General features: G+C 41.2%; 1 long non-coding RNA gene across 1 annotated transcript; it reads left to right on the top strand.

Annotated features, from left to right (window-relative positions):
* The first annotated feature begins 9,679 nt into the window (after positions 1–9,679).
* Positions 9,680–10,303, top strand: LOC111081412. Its single transcript, XR_002608618.2, has 3 exons — positions 9,680–9,906; positions 9,989–10,188; positions 10,243–10,303. It is a non-coding gene; the product is annotated as an uncharacterized LOC111081412 (long non-coding RNA).
* The last annotated feature ends 3,030 nt before the right edge of the window (positions 10,304–13,333 follow it).

Here is a 13,333-nt window from a genome sequence, read left to right as displayed (position 1 = left end):
AATGACAATTATTCCAATATGAAGTCATGTTTTAAATATATTACATATGTATTTTTATATATGTATATCCGCTCATTATTATCGAATATACCATGTTAAAAGAAGTTATCATTGGTGGTATATACAATATAAGAGTTTTTTAATATTGGGGTGGTAAGCGTCTTGCAAAATTAACTTACACTTATAAAGTGAAGGGTATATTTCGACAGCGCTGTAAAAAACGTATGCATGTGCACACATACAGTCGTCGCAACGACTCGGCTCGGCTTTCGCAGCGGCAAAGAACCAACTTCGTTTGCCTTCGTATGCTGTATGCATACAAGAGAGCAGCGGCTGGCTCTAGAGCGCTCTATCTCTCTAAAAAATTGCAGGAGAGCCAGGAGCCAAAATTTGGTTTCTCTAACTTGTAACGCGCAACAAGAAAAGTGTTAGACTCGGGCAGTGTGATTCGAGAAAGCTGGGCACGCTAATAATTATCCGGCTCTAGCTCGTCGGCTTTGGGGGTGGAGTTGTTGCTACCTCGAATCTGCCCTTTTCCGCTGCTACAATTATCGATAATAACTCCAGAAATTAAGCGTGCTGCGACTTATTGCTAGAACGGTAGAAGTGATGAGAAGGAAAGAAGAAGAAGTAGGCGGGAGAGAGGAGAGAGAGAGATAGGTAAAGACAAGAGAGAATAAGCGAATAAAGTAGAGGGAAGAGAAAAGGAGAGACGGAGAGACATCGGGCCTATATCCACAGCTGTTATGTGGAGACTGACCCACCCTACCTTAGGTCATTTTCTCAAAAGCATTGCGCTTCTGATGACCCCTTGTTGGACCTCTACTAAAACGCGTAGGCTGGCATCGAGTTCATTGAGTTGCTTTATCTATTCTTCATGGTTATTCCTTAATATATAAAAATGAACTAAACATGGCGATAATAGGAGAAGTAACTTATTAACTACAAAAAGTATATAATTTGCGAGATTTATAAACTATGAGGAGTTCAAATATACATTGATTATATAAAGGAGAAGGATCATAAGGTAGGATATAATACTTCGTCGTTAGGTTTAAACACTTAATTCTATTTTTCACAGAATTCTGCCTTGCTGCATTATATGAAACAAACGTATTATTTAGATTTAATTCAGGTTCAGTCCTGATCTTTGAGAGTTAACTCGTACTAGAAAATCTAGAAATATTATTCTCCAAGTACGGTCGATAACTAAACGCAGAGGGCTTTTCTATTCATTTATGGAAAACGCGGTTTAAAGTTAAGCGCTGAAGCTTGGGCCACGACAGACCATCGAACAAGACGGAATCGTCCTGATGCAGAGCAAGGGTTTGTTCACGTGCCACACTACACACATACAGTTTGATTTTTTTTTTACTCACGCACAATACATTTTCTCCCACGGTGAAAGATCGATCTCCCGACGTGCGCTGAAAAATTAAACGTTAACCCAGGAATGGGAAAGGTATACCGGGTGTGTGTCTTTTGCTTGCCACATCAAGGCACTCTAATCTTCCTCAACAATAGGCTACATGACCACCAAACTTTGCGCGCATTTATCTTTTGGCAACAGCAATTAAAATGTCTTAAGGATATTTATGATCGTTAATTATACGGAAATGGTTTAAATAGCTGGTGTATAGGTGCATTTAAGCTAATGATGATGATTCAATAAGGGCAACATTGCATTTAACCAAAAATTGTATGTTAGGGATATTTAACAGTAGAAGCTTTAACTAAATGAAACTTAATTAATGTTCCTAACTGAGACGGGGCAATTATGCTGAATTTTTAAACAAATAAAGGCTTAGAAAGATCGTCCTCAGAAATTCCGCAGGGAGTCGCGACTCGTATAGGCAGCAGCTCTGCTTCTTGAATTCTATCGCTTCCCACTACGGCTTGAAACGCCGATAGACACTAGTTGCAACATGTGCGAGCGAGACAACTGCCCGGAGGGACAGAATGAGGGCTATTCCCTCACGGTAGGAGGATTCGTTTCCCCCTTACTAAGCGATGGCCAAGGTCTGGAGGAGATTACGCCATCCTCGGGAGTTAACACCCGTCCTTGGTGCCGAAACGAATGCCGCAGGTGGCTCTAGAGAGACATCGGCGGGTACTCTGCGTCTGCTTTAGTCCTTCTTGAGCGCCTCGGCGCGGCGCTGCTGGTCTTGCCCTGTCTAGGGCGCTCCTAGCGAGGCACGGTATGCAGACTAACGAAAGGTTCTCCTGGAGTTATTCCAGCCTCTGGCCGGCGACGACTAGCGGCTTACTTGGCCAGTGACTGGAAGGCGAGAAGCGTAAAGATAGCGTGGACCGCTTCCCCGCAATTGTAAAAGACCGTCCGGTCTTCGTGGCGGAGCACGTTCTCCTCAAGGCGAGATTACGTAGAGACTCCTTTTGCCTGCCCGCTACTCCGTTAAACAGCGGGAGCAGTCGTTTCGTGCGCTATGGAAGAATTGTCTTAGAAAAATGCATTCGGCGTACTCTAATTCCCTTGCTCACCCCAAATATGGCAATCCACTAGAGGATTACACGGTTCCACTATATCAGGCAGTAACTGGCACTATTTTTATACACTGATGCACTTTATAACTTGTATTTTCTTTTTTCGCTTAGCGCAAGACACGACTGGTCACAAAGGCGTATACAACGGAAAAGGAAACGGCTAGTTTGTCATTTTGACACCACGAGTTAGGCCTCACCTAATTTCGATCGTCCCTGGGCTTGTCAGTTGATCAAAGCACCCCTGAAAAACCTCACCTAACGGTTTGATGTCTTGCGTTTGTCAGATTTAGATCGTCTCCATCCCTGAGCCACAAGATCGATATTTATTCCAGAATATACTCGATTAGTTAGTCCCGCCAACTATCGTTTCAGTACAGGTCGCTTCAGGCCCGCTACAAACTCTTATAGTCTCTGAGATTTAGGCACTTATTAAAACGGATGGACGGACGGACATGGCTATATCGACTCGTCGATTGATGCTGCCAAAAGCAAAACTTTATAGCGGTTTTTTTGCATATTCCTTTTTGTTAGTTGATCACTTGCACATAATTTGTGTAAAATGCTCTTTGCGCTGCATTTGTGTCCGTAAAATACACACGCTGGCAGTTCTCCAAGTGAACTGCCAAATGCACGACAGTCGGGTGACGTTCATGGATCGGAAATGAAAACAGACTCCAAATTGCAACTCACGTAACATCCAAGCTAAAATTTCTCACCTCGTCGCTTGCATTTGGAACGTCAATGCCAAACACCGCCAAGTCGCTCCCTTTGTTGACATATTTGCAAACGTATTTGATGGAGTTGCAGAACTCAACACTTCAGTGGGTTCAGAACTTATGCGGACAGCATGGAACGATCCAGCGGTTATCGGTAACGACATAATCTGCTTTCACATTCATCCCGATTGATCTGCCGTTGTCATTTGGAGAAAGATGCCGATAAAATGTATATCCGTCCATACCATTTATCGTATCTTTAAAAATGTGCCTGCCACAGATTTTCGTCCTTTGTGGGGGCGGGGCGAAATTTTGAAATACACTTGTAGCAGTGTGATATACCATGAGCCTGGAAACCAAATTTGGTTGCCCTAGCTCTTATAGTCTCTGAGATCTAGGCGCTCAACAAGATGGACAGACAGACAGACGGACAGACAGACATGGCTATATCGACTCGGCTGATCAAGAATATACATATATACTTAATGGGATCGGAACCGTTTTCCTTCACTGCGTTACACACATCCACTTTTACCACAAATCTAATATACCCCTTAACTCTTTTTCAGTACGGGTATAAAAATCTACACACATATGTATGTGCACATATTTTGTTTTCCAGCTATCTTTCTGGAATTTTCTGCCAATTTTCGCTGGAATTGACTGTGCGCGCCATTTTTGTAAACAAAGGGCAGTATAATTAATTAAAATACCATTTACACGTAAAAGCAGGAAATATATATGCGAATCGAAGCATATAAATAAATGTACAGATAATATTAATATTAGTGAAGAACATGAAGCTGATTTTAGTGTTCCCACACCATGTAGAGATTCTCCTAATTTGTCCGATGTGTTAGTTGAGACTTCCGAACAAACTAGTTTTAGTACGCGCCTAGGGCAGTGGATTTCCAAAAATAATATTAGCAAAAGACCAGGTAATGATTTGCTTCAGCTTTTGTCCGGGGCTGCCACTAGATGTTCGAGCATTAAAATGCACGCCACGGGGGGTTATTAAAAGGGATGTGGCTCCGGGAAGCTATGTGCACTACGGCTTAAACCTCAATATCAATGTGGATGAACTTCCGTTTAAAATCTCACTTAAACAAGCCTGGCCTATTTTAATTAATGTAAATGGCACAAAGCCAATTCTTGTAGCTGGGATATATGTTGGCATTTCCAAGCCCAGCGATCCCAATATTTATTTAGAAGAATTCGTGTGCAAGTTATTAGAATTGATTGAGGATAGGATACATTTTAAAGGTAGAAAACTTCACATTAGCATTAGATCCATTGTTTGAGATACCTACCTATATTTTAGGTATTAAGCATCACTCTGGATTTTATTCCTGCAACAAAAACTCACAGGGGAGAAAGTTTTCAAAGGCGAATGGTCAATCAGTTTCCCTTTGATTATATGCATTTAGTTTGCCTTGGCATTGTGAAAACACTTCTACTGGCTTTAGTGTGGGTTAATGTTCATCAATTTTCTTTAAATCGGCATAAAATAAAAGCTCAATTAGCTCCAAATTGATTTCGTTTCGTAAATGTATACCTTTATACCTTTATCTTGATGATGTGGAAAGATTCAAGGCGACAGGATTCCGAACATTTTAGCTGTATACTGGACCCATTGTGTTGAAACACACTCCAGACACAGCCCGTAACCATCATTATACCCATACTCAAAAAGAGTTAAGGGGTATATTGTATTTGTGGTAAAATTGGATGTCTGTCTGTCTTCATTAGCGCCTAGATCTCAGAGACTATAAAAGCTAGAGCAACCAAATTTTGTTTCCAGACTCATGTGATATCACACTGCTACAAGTGTATTTCAAAATTTCGCCCCGCCCCCACAAAGGACGAAAATCTGTGGCATGCACAATTTTAAAGATACGATAAAACTAAAAACGCAGTATCGTAGAGAATGCCCATATCAAGCAGATTGCCGAATCTGAATCAGATCCGATCATAATTATAGCGAGATTGAAGAAATTAATTTTCTGTTGGTTTCCCCTCCTTCTCCTCCGCTGCTGCCGCTACTGATTCTCTTTCTCGCTCGCACACTCTGTCTCGTTCAGTGCGCGAGCAACCCCTAGCGGAGGAGATCTAGAATATAAATGGTACATCTATAATCTACATCAGTGATGGGCACGAAAACTTACGAAAAGAGCCAGACAGAAAAAACAAAAAAAAAAAACAACCCCCGTCGCGACGCGTCGCAGTCATGAGCCAGACAGAATGGGCGAGCAAAGTGAATACACTGGCAAACATTTTTGAGGTAATTTAATTATATTGGTTTATTAATTTGTCAAAGTCGACATTATCTTTGCTTATGGATATTCTTAACAAATCGGATAGGTTTATATTGGTTAATCTATTTCAATATGCATTTTTTATGGCTTTTATATGGGGAAAAAGCTGATTCGCACACAGAAGTACTGGCGAAACATGTCTCCAATTTAAGCATTGACGCTTTTAAAATGGGGTATTGTTCTACCGGCACTTGTTTCCCCGGCCGCGAGGTAGTCAGACGCACAGCCCATGGGGTGCCACACGCTTTTGGGCTTACATATATTTTTATTAACTTTTTGAATTTCGTCGAAATCAGTGAATCGCTGCTTAAACAATTCTTTTAATTGTTGTATGTATTCTGAATATGATGAGAAACGTAATGTGGGATATTCCGTCATAAGTTCCTGACAGTGAGGGAAATGACTTAAGCAATTTTGATTTAAATCACTTTGCAAAATACCCAATTTTCTCTTGAATCCATCAACTCTTGATAGCATCGTCACCATTGACTGTTTCGGTGTTTGAAGCTGTGAGTTTAAAATGTTCAGATACATCGTAATATCTGTTTCAAATGCAACTTGAGAAAGAAAGTGAGGGTCTTCTAATTTGGCAATTAATTCTGGGCAATTTTTTATGTGATTCTTGAGAAATATTTAAACTTCTTTTCTCAAAGAAAAAAAACGCTCTAGGCATTTTCCCCTGCTGAACCAACGAACCTCAGTGAACATTTTAAGGTCCCCATACTGCGCTTTGAGCTCATGTAGCAGGTACTGAAATTTGCGATGTGTCAAGGCATTATGACCTCCTCTAATTTTATTAATAATTTTTACAACACACTCCATAGCATCTTTCATATTTAATGCCTTGGCGCATAGGGCTTCCTGATGAATTAGGCAGTGATAGAAGGGGACATCGATGCTTCGTAGCTTAAACTGTCCTTTGAGTCCTTTGATATCTCCACGCATACTCCTTGCTCCGTCGGTGCACATGCCGCAAAGTTTTTTGAATCCACCGATTTCGTTGACCGATATTTCTATTGCACTGAATATGTCCGCTCCTGTTGTTGTACCATGTAAAGGTACTAAGTTTAAAACGTCCTCTTCAACATGAAAATCGCAGTCAATAAATTTTATAAATATCAGCACTTGCGCAACGTCATTAACGTCAGTGCATTCATCTACTGCCAACGGGTAGAAGAAACATTTTCTTAATTTTTCATTAAGATTTTCTTTTAACTGTTGGCTTATTTGATTTATTCTTCGTGTCGCTGTTCGACGAGAAAGCGGTATTTCTTGCACAATTTGGCTTATTTCCACACCTTGCTTATCCAGGCACTTCAACATATATATGCAGACAGATTTAAAAAGCTCTCCGTCCAATAAACATTTTTGAGCTTTGGCCAATTTGTAGCTTACAATAAAAGAAGCTCGTAGAATGTTTTTGTTGTTGACAGGCCCTGGCTCCGCTTTTATTATTCCTATGGAAAGTGATGCTTTTAACTTAGGAATAAGATCGAACCTTTCTTTTTCTCTCATCGAGCCATATGTGTTTTGGTGTTGTGAAATGCAGTGTCGTCGAATATTATAAGTCTTTTTTGCTAATACTATTTCACAAATTAGGCATTGCAAAAATCTGGAATTATTATCTTTTGTTGTAAAAAAAAATCGCCTCTCAAATTCGGAACTTTCTATTTCTTCAGTCATTTTTCCGTGCCTTCGTGCCCGCCTAGAAAAACGACTGAATAAAAAATGCAAAACTTTTTTGCTCAGTGCAGAGCTCGTCGAGAGCTGAGCAATTCCCTTTAAATTTGTTGTTGCTCTGATTTTCATGTGCGTAGCCCAAGACACATGATTTGTTGTTGCAATCTCGAGATCGCGCCTTCGAAGCATTTTTGCCGTCTCTTTGACGCCAAATTTCTGTGGCATTGTTTTTGTAAAAATTCACGGATCGCTGAACGCGAGCGACGACCGTCTGAGCCGACTTGCTGGCGCCTCCCGAAAAACATTTTGGAAAGAGCCGCGGGAGCCGAAAGAGCCACGGCGTGCCCATCTCTGATCTACATGTTAGATGTAAAATAAACATTGTAGATGTAGCCAAAAAAAATGAACTTTTTTTAAAATTCTAAATTCTAAAAAATTCTGCACAAAAATTTATATACTGAGTATGGGTATAAGTAGAGTCGCGTCCCCAGAAGCGACTCACACGTTCCTTCTCGTTTTTCATGTTTTAGATTTGGTTAACGAATTTTAGCTCCACAGTCTCTCAATAGATTTTAATGAACGATACCTTAAATGACGCCTAATTAATGCGGTTATCTAAAACTAAAAATGTTTGCCAATAAATTTTTTTTTTTGGACTGGTTTGCCTCTCCGAAACAATTTGGCCCGCCGTGCTAAATACTCTTTTTGACTCAACGGATGTTGCGGAGATGCACAAGTATAGCCTTTTAAGCAAGTGAAAAACAGTTGGTTGACCTGAAATATAATTTAGTATAAATACATATATATTTCTTGAGTATTGATAATTCGTTATTTAGTTTACCTTAATCTCTCTCTAGATATGGTCTTTTAATAATAATTGCATCTGTACGTGAGTTTGTTTGTTTGATTATAGGTCTTTCATCTTAAAACTAAAAAAAAATTGTGTCCCGAGTTTTAGTCTCTGTTGACGGGTTCAAATTGACAGGGTTTTCTTTGACCGACAAATTCACAAGCTCGTTTTCAACAGCAGTTGATGCTTGTTCAGTATTTGAATAATGCTGAAAACCGTTTTTTTTAAATCGTGGATCCAATATTGTAGCCATTCTGGTTACTGACCGTTGCTTATAAATGGAAAGACGTTTCTATAGACTCTAATAAAGTATTTTGCATATTTTTTCCTTGCAAAGTTTGTAGTTGTGGTAAAAGATTTTCAAGTTTGCGGTAGTGTCCATATGCCATCGGTATTATAAGCGAAATCGACACATATTTTCCACCAGAAATTTTTAATATTTCACATGCTTTCAGCATTGAGCTGGCTTTATCCGTAACAATGAAAACTGTTTTTTCGAAGACATTCCAATGATTTAAAAAATCTTACAAAGTGTTTGCAACATTTTGCGCCGAATGATTTGTTGTGCTTATAATTTTCTTGTGGCCAATGATGCTTTTTTTAAATTATAATCATAAACAAAGTGACATGTGACGGTTAAAAAACTATCGTTGGCCCTCGATGTTCACAAGTCACATGTGACCGATATATCCGAAATATCTTCTAGCATCGTTGAAAATTTAGCAGAAGTTTCTTTGAACATATTAAGAATCAGCACATCTCTTAAATGTGTTTGGCTTGGGATCCAAAACCTGACTGTAGTTTACAAAGCCTTAATTTTCCACTATATTATGCAATAATTTCCGTTAAAGCCCTGTCAATGTCATTCTTTCGCTTTGAATTAGTTCGTAGAAAACAGCTATCTTAAAGTAAGAAGCTACAGAATGCTAGTTAACAAGTAACAATAAATCATGTGCCACCTTAATGTTTATGCATCACCTAATATTTTTTGTACACCCTAGCACCATCCTAACGATAAGCCAAGTTCTGCACTCAGAACGCTGATTCAGCATATGTCGCTATTGTGGGTCGGCCCTTATATCGTTGGCCACCAGCGATCGTACGACTTCCACACATGTTGCTGGGTCAGCACTTTTGGATTATGAACGGCCGGCTCGCCGGCTATGTTTTTAGAATTAAGATTCAGTTTTTGTATCACCCTTAAGAAGAGCACTCAATAAATACTAACTCCGGTTGAATACCGAAATAATATTCTTTTACTTTGCCGAGCCACAAGGCCAGCAAAAAGGGAGGTAGTACCCTTCCACCGCAATCCACATACCAAGTGAATTAGAGTCGTTGACAGGCGGACCCCGCACCTCTCCCCGCTAGCGGAGCGGAATAACCAAACAGCCGCTGCCCTCTCCCCACGAGCAGAGGACAGTGCCACCGACCACAGCCGCCACCTCCCGAGGAACACGAGACGGACTGCGGCGTGGGAATCATACTTAACTATATTTTGCATACTTGATCTAAAACTGCTGCTTGTAGATGCGATGTTGTCGGTATCCTTCGAAGTAGATGATCGTGCAAATTGGACGTATTTCCGCTGGTTTCAGACTCCTTCCCGCAGTTAATACAATTTCAAAATTTGTTGTCTTCAGACTTTTTAAAATATTTCCAGACTGGTGAGATTTTACTTTTCTTTTTATGTGTTTGCCTCTCGATCGCCAAATCTTTTTCCGAGTCCGTGCTGCAGCAATCGCATGGCTGCCTTTCAGCGCTCGACACACTGAGCGTGAGGAGCTCCGACGTTTACCTTAAATTCACCACAAAGTCAAAACTACTTAAACCTACTTTAAAAGTAAGCATTATACCTCTTTGAAGAAAGCGATCAATTTCTCTGTATTGTATCACTGATTTTAATCATAAATGTTTTCACACAGACAAAACAAATAAACGCGAAATTTTGTTTTTTGGTGATGTGAAATCCATACTTTTAATGCTATGCGGTAGAGCTGCAAAAACATCGAGCCACTATCGATAGTATCGATGGCGACTTGACTGATTCGACTATCGAGGTTTTTTTCCCCGATAGTTCGATAGTGGTAAACATATTTACCATATCTTGCTGCACAGTAAAAAGGTAAACATTGTGCAAACAAATAATTTATTTTATTTAATCTTTATTTGTTCTAAGAGCGTTGTTGGAGTTGATGGTGACGGGATGAACAAGTTTTTAGCAGGTTTAAGCAAAGAGGGTAAGTAATATACTATTATGAATGTCGTTTGATATTAGGTTAGGTTAGGTTGAGGCGGTTGTCGGGATCGTTAGACCCGACACACCTAGGCCGGTTTCGGCCCATTGTGATACCGCATAGATCGTTCCCTCTTCCCTCGTGAGACACTATGTTATCCATTGTCCCATCCGGATGCCCTTATGAAGCTTGCGATCCGTCTGGACCTGATTGTAGACATGTCTGAAATGTCAATTAGGAAAGGTGCGCCTAAGTATTGAAGTCTCCTTCTACTGAGAGCCGGACAGGAGCAGAACAGATGTTCCACAGTCTCCTCCTCGTCCTCATCTCTACAGCTCCGACAGAAGTCGTTATAGGTGCGCTTCCTAGTAATTTTAGGCCATGTTTGCCGAGTTATGCGACATAGTGGCACTGTTTGCCATCTGTCATTTATTAGTCGCTTAAAATGTTCTTTTATTTTGAGCTTGCAGGTGGCCATTGGTATACGAATATCCTCCTTATCGTGGAGAAGGGGGATTGTTGTACCAGTCTGGCCAGCTCGTCTGCTATACAGTTGCCTTCAATGTCCTGGTGGCCCGGGACCCATATTAGGCTGATAACAAACTTATAAGCCATCTCATGGAGGGACTTGCGACAGTTCGCCACGGTAGCCGAGCTTGATGTTATCGCATTCAGCGATTTGATCGCAGCTTGGCTATCACTATTAATATTTATATGAGTTGCCGTAGGGGCACGTTCTTGAAGGCAGCTCAAAGCTTCCCTGATCGCTATGACTTCCGCTTGGAAGACACTGCAGTGATCTGGGAGCCTGAAAGAGTGTCTTATGTTAAGCTGTTCGGAGTAGATTCCTCCTCCGACCTTGTTGTCCAGCTTTGAACCATCTGTGAAGATTTGTATGGCTCCGTCTGGGCCAGCTGGTCCCTCGACCCAGTTGTCTCTGTGAGGGATAATTATTTCAAAAAGAGTATTTATGTAGTCCGTTTTTGTGGGGACGATATTGTTTCCTTTTAGGATAGATGCGTGACAAGTGTGCAGTAACACCCATTGGTCGGAGTCTCTCAGACGAACTTCTGCCATTTCTGCCTGCTCCTTACCTGCAAGGTCAAGGCTCTGCAGGCATAGGATAGCATTTAGCGCATCCGTTGGTGTGGTGCTCAGAGCTCCACTGATGCATAGGGCTGCAGTGCGCTGCACCTTGCCCAGTTGTTTAGTAATGGTCCTTTTCGATAGGGCAGGCCAACACACTGCGACTCCGTAGAGTAGTATTGGTCTTAATATTGCTAGGTATATCCATTGGACTATTCTTGGGTTCATGCCCCATTTTAGCCCAATGGCCTTCTTGCAAGTGTAGAGGGCTATCGTAGCCTTCTTCACTCTGTCTTTGATGCTCATGTTCCAGCTAAGCTTTTTGTCAATTACCAACCCTAAGTAACTGGCACTGTCGCTGAAGGAGAGCCTGCATCCGTTTACCATGTAATTCCCACGAGCTGCAGAGAAGGGGAACAGTCCACCCCGGCAGAGTTCCACTTTACCCGGGTAAGGCATAATTAGAACAGGGGGCTGCCAAGTCCCTGAGCTCTCCGTTCGCGACTGGGCTTGTTTTTATACCGGGCCCCCAGCCAGGCCAACTTAGTTGCTTCTCTTTGGATTGCCCGCTTATTCACAGTTGACCTACCCCCAGGGGTAGGCCGTTCGCTATCCGCAACCCGCGGCCCATCCGGTGGCCTCAGCTAGGCCTCCTCTGAGCCTCCTCAAAGCCCAATAGGATCATCGGATCGTTTGATATTTATTGTCACATGTTTTGTGTAGACGCCGGAGCGACAACCAATTCGGACGACGAAAATGAACCAAAACGAAGGAAGACAGAAAAGTCGAGAGTATGGGAGTTTTTTTTTTAGATTGCGGGGTAAAAATGCTGAGTGCATTTTATGTAACAAAGTCTACAAAACTAGTGGCAATACTAGCAATTTTTCGGACCATTTAAAAAGGCTGCACCCAACTGCAAAAATAGAAAACATTAAACCACCGGTAGGTACAATCGAATACTTCAGCAGAAATATGAAACTGGATCTGCACGCAAAAAAAGTCTGGACAATAAACTAGTGTACTACATTTCTTCTGACTTGCGCCCATTTTCTGTAGTTGAAAATAAAGGTTTTAGGAAATTCACTACGAACCTCGATCCACGCTATGTGCTACCAAGTCGAACCACACTACAGAATGTGCACATGAAAAATGCATAAAATTCAATGAAATGTTAGCTGCAGGATCTACTTAACGCTGTAGATCATTGTGCTGTAACTACGGACTGTTGGACTTCTCGTGCAAACGAGAGTTATATATCAGTAACATGCCATTTTGTCAGCTCTGATTTTGTTTTGCGCACTGTGCTTCTTGCAACAAAAAAATTGGAGGACCAAACAAATCACTCTGCGTTAAACATAAGCGATTCCTTGCGCTCGACTCTTGAGGAGTGGAAAATGTTTGATAAGGTGATAGCTATTGTTACAGATGGTGCCGCTAATATGCTTAGAGCTTGCAAAAACATTGACAAGACAAGCCTTTCTTGCTTCGCACACTCTTTGAATTTGGTTGTTCAGGATTGTTTGGCTCAAGAAGAAATTAAACCAATTATGTCAAAATGCAAGCGAATCGTTTCGTTTTTGAAGAGTAGCTCCACAGCATACGCTAAGTTCTAGCAGGCCCAGGATGTGCCAAAACCATATAGTCTATAGCAGGAACTGCCTACACGCTGGAATAGTGGCTATCAAATGATTAACCGCATTTCAAAGACAAAGGATGCCATTGGAAAGATCCTTCTGGCCACCCCTAAAGCGCCTCTGCCTTTGACAGCTGAGGACATTTTAATTCTGGAAGAACTTGTACAAGTACTATCTCAGTTTGATGATGCTACAGTGCAGACATCTTCTGGTTGCGCTGTGACAATATCTCTTGTAATTCCGATAGTGTGTGGACTTTTGCATAACCTTGATAACATAAAAAAAAAACATAAAAAGTGACATCGTATTGAAA

The sequence above is a fragment of the Drosophila obscura genome, unplaced genomic scaffold (assembly GCF_018151105.1).
Source record: "Drosophila obscura isolate BZ-5 IFL unplaced genomic scaffold, ASM1815110v1 contig_67, whole genome shotgun sequence".
Taxonomy (NCBI): Eukaryota; Metazoa; Arthropoda; class Insecta; order Diptera; family Drosophilidae; genus Drosophila; species Drosophila obscura.
This window is presented reverse-complemented; position numbering and strand designations above follow the sequence as displayed.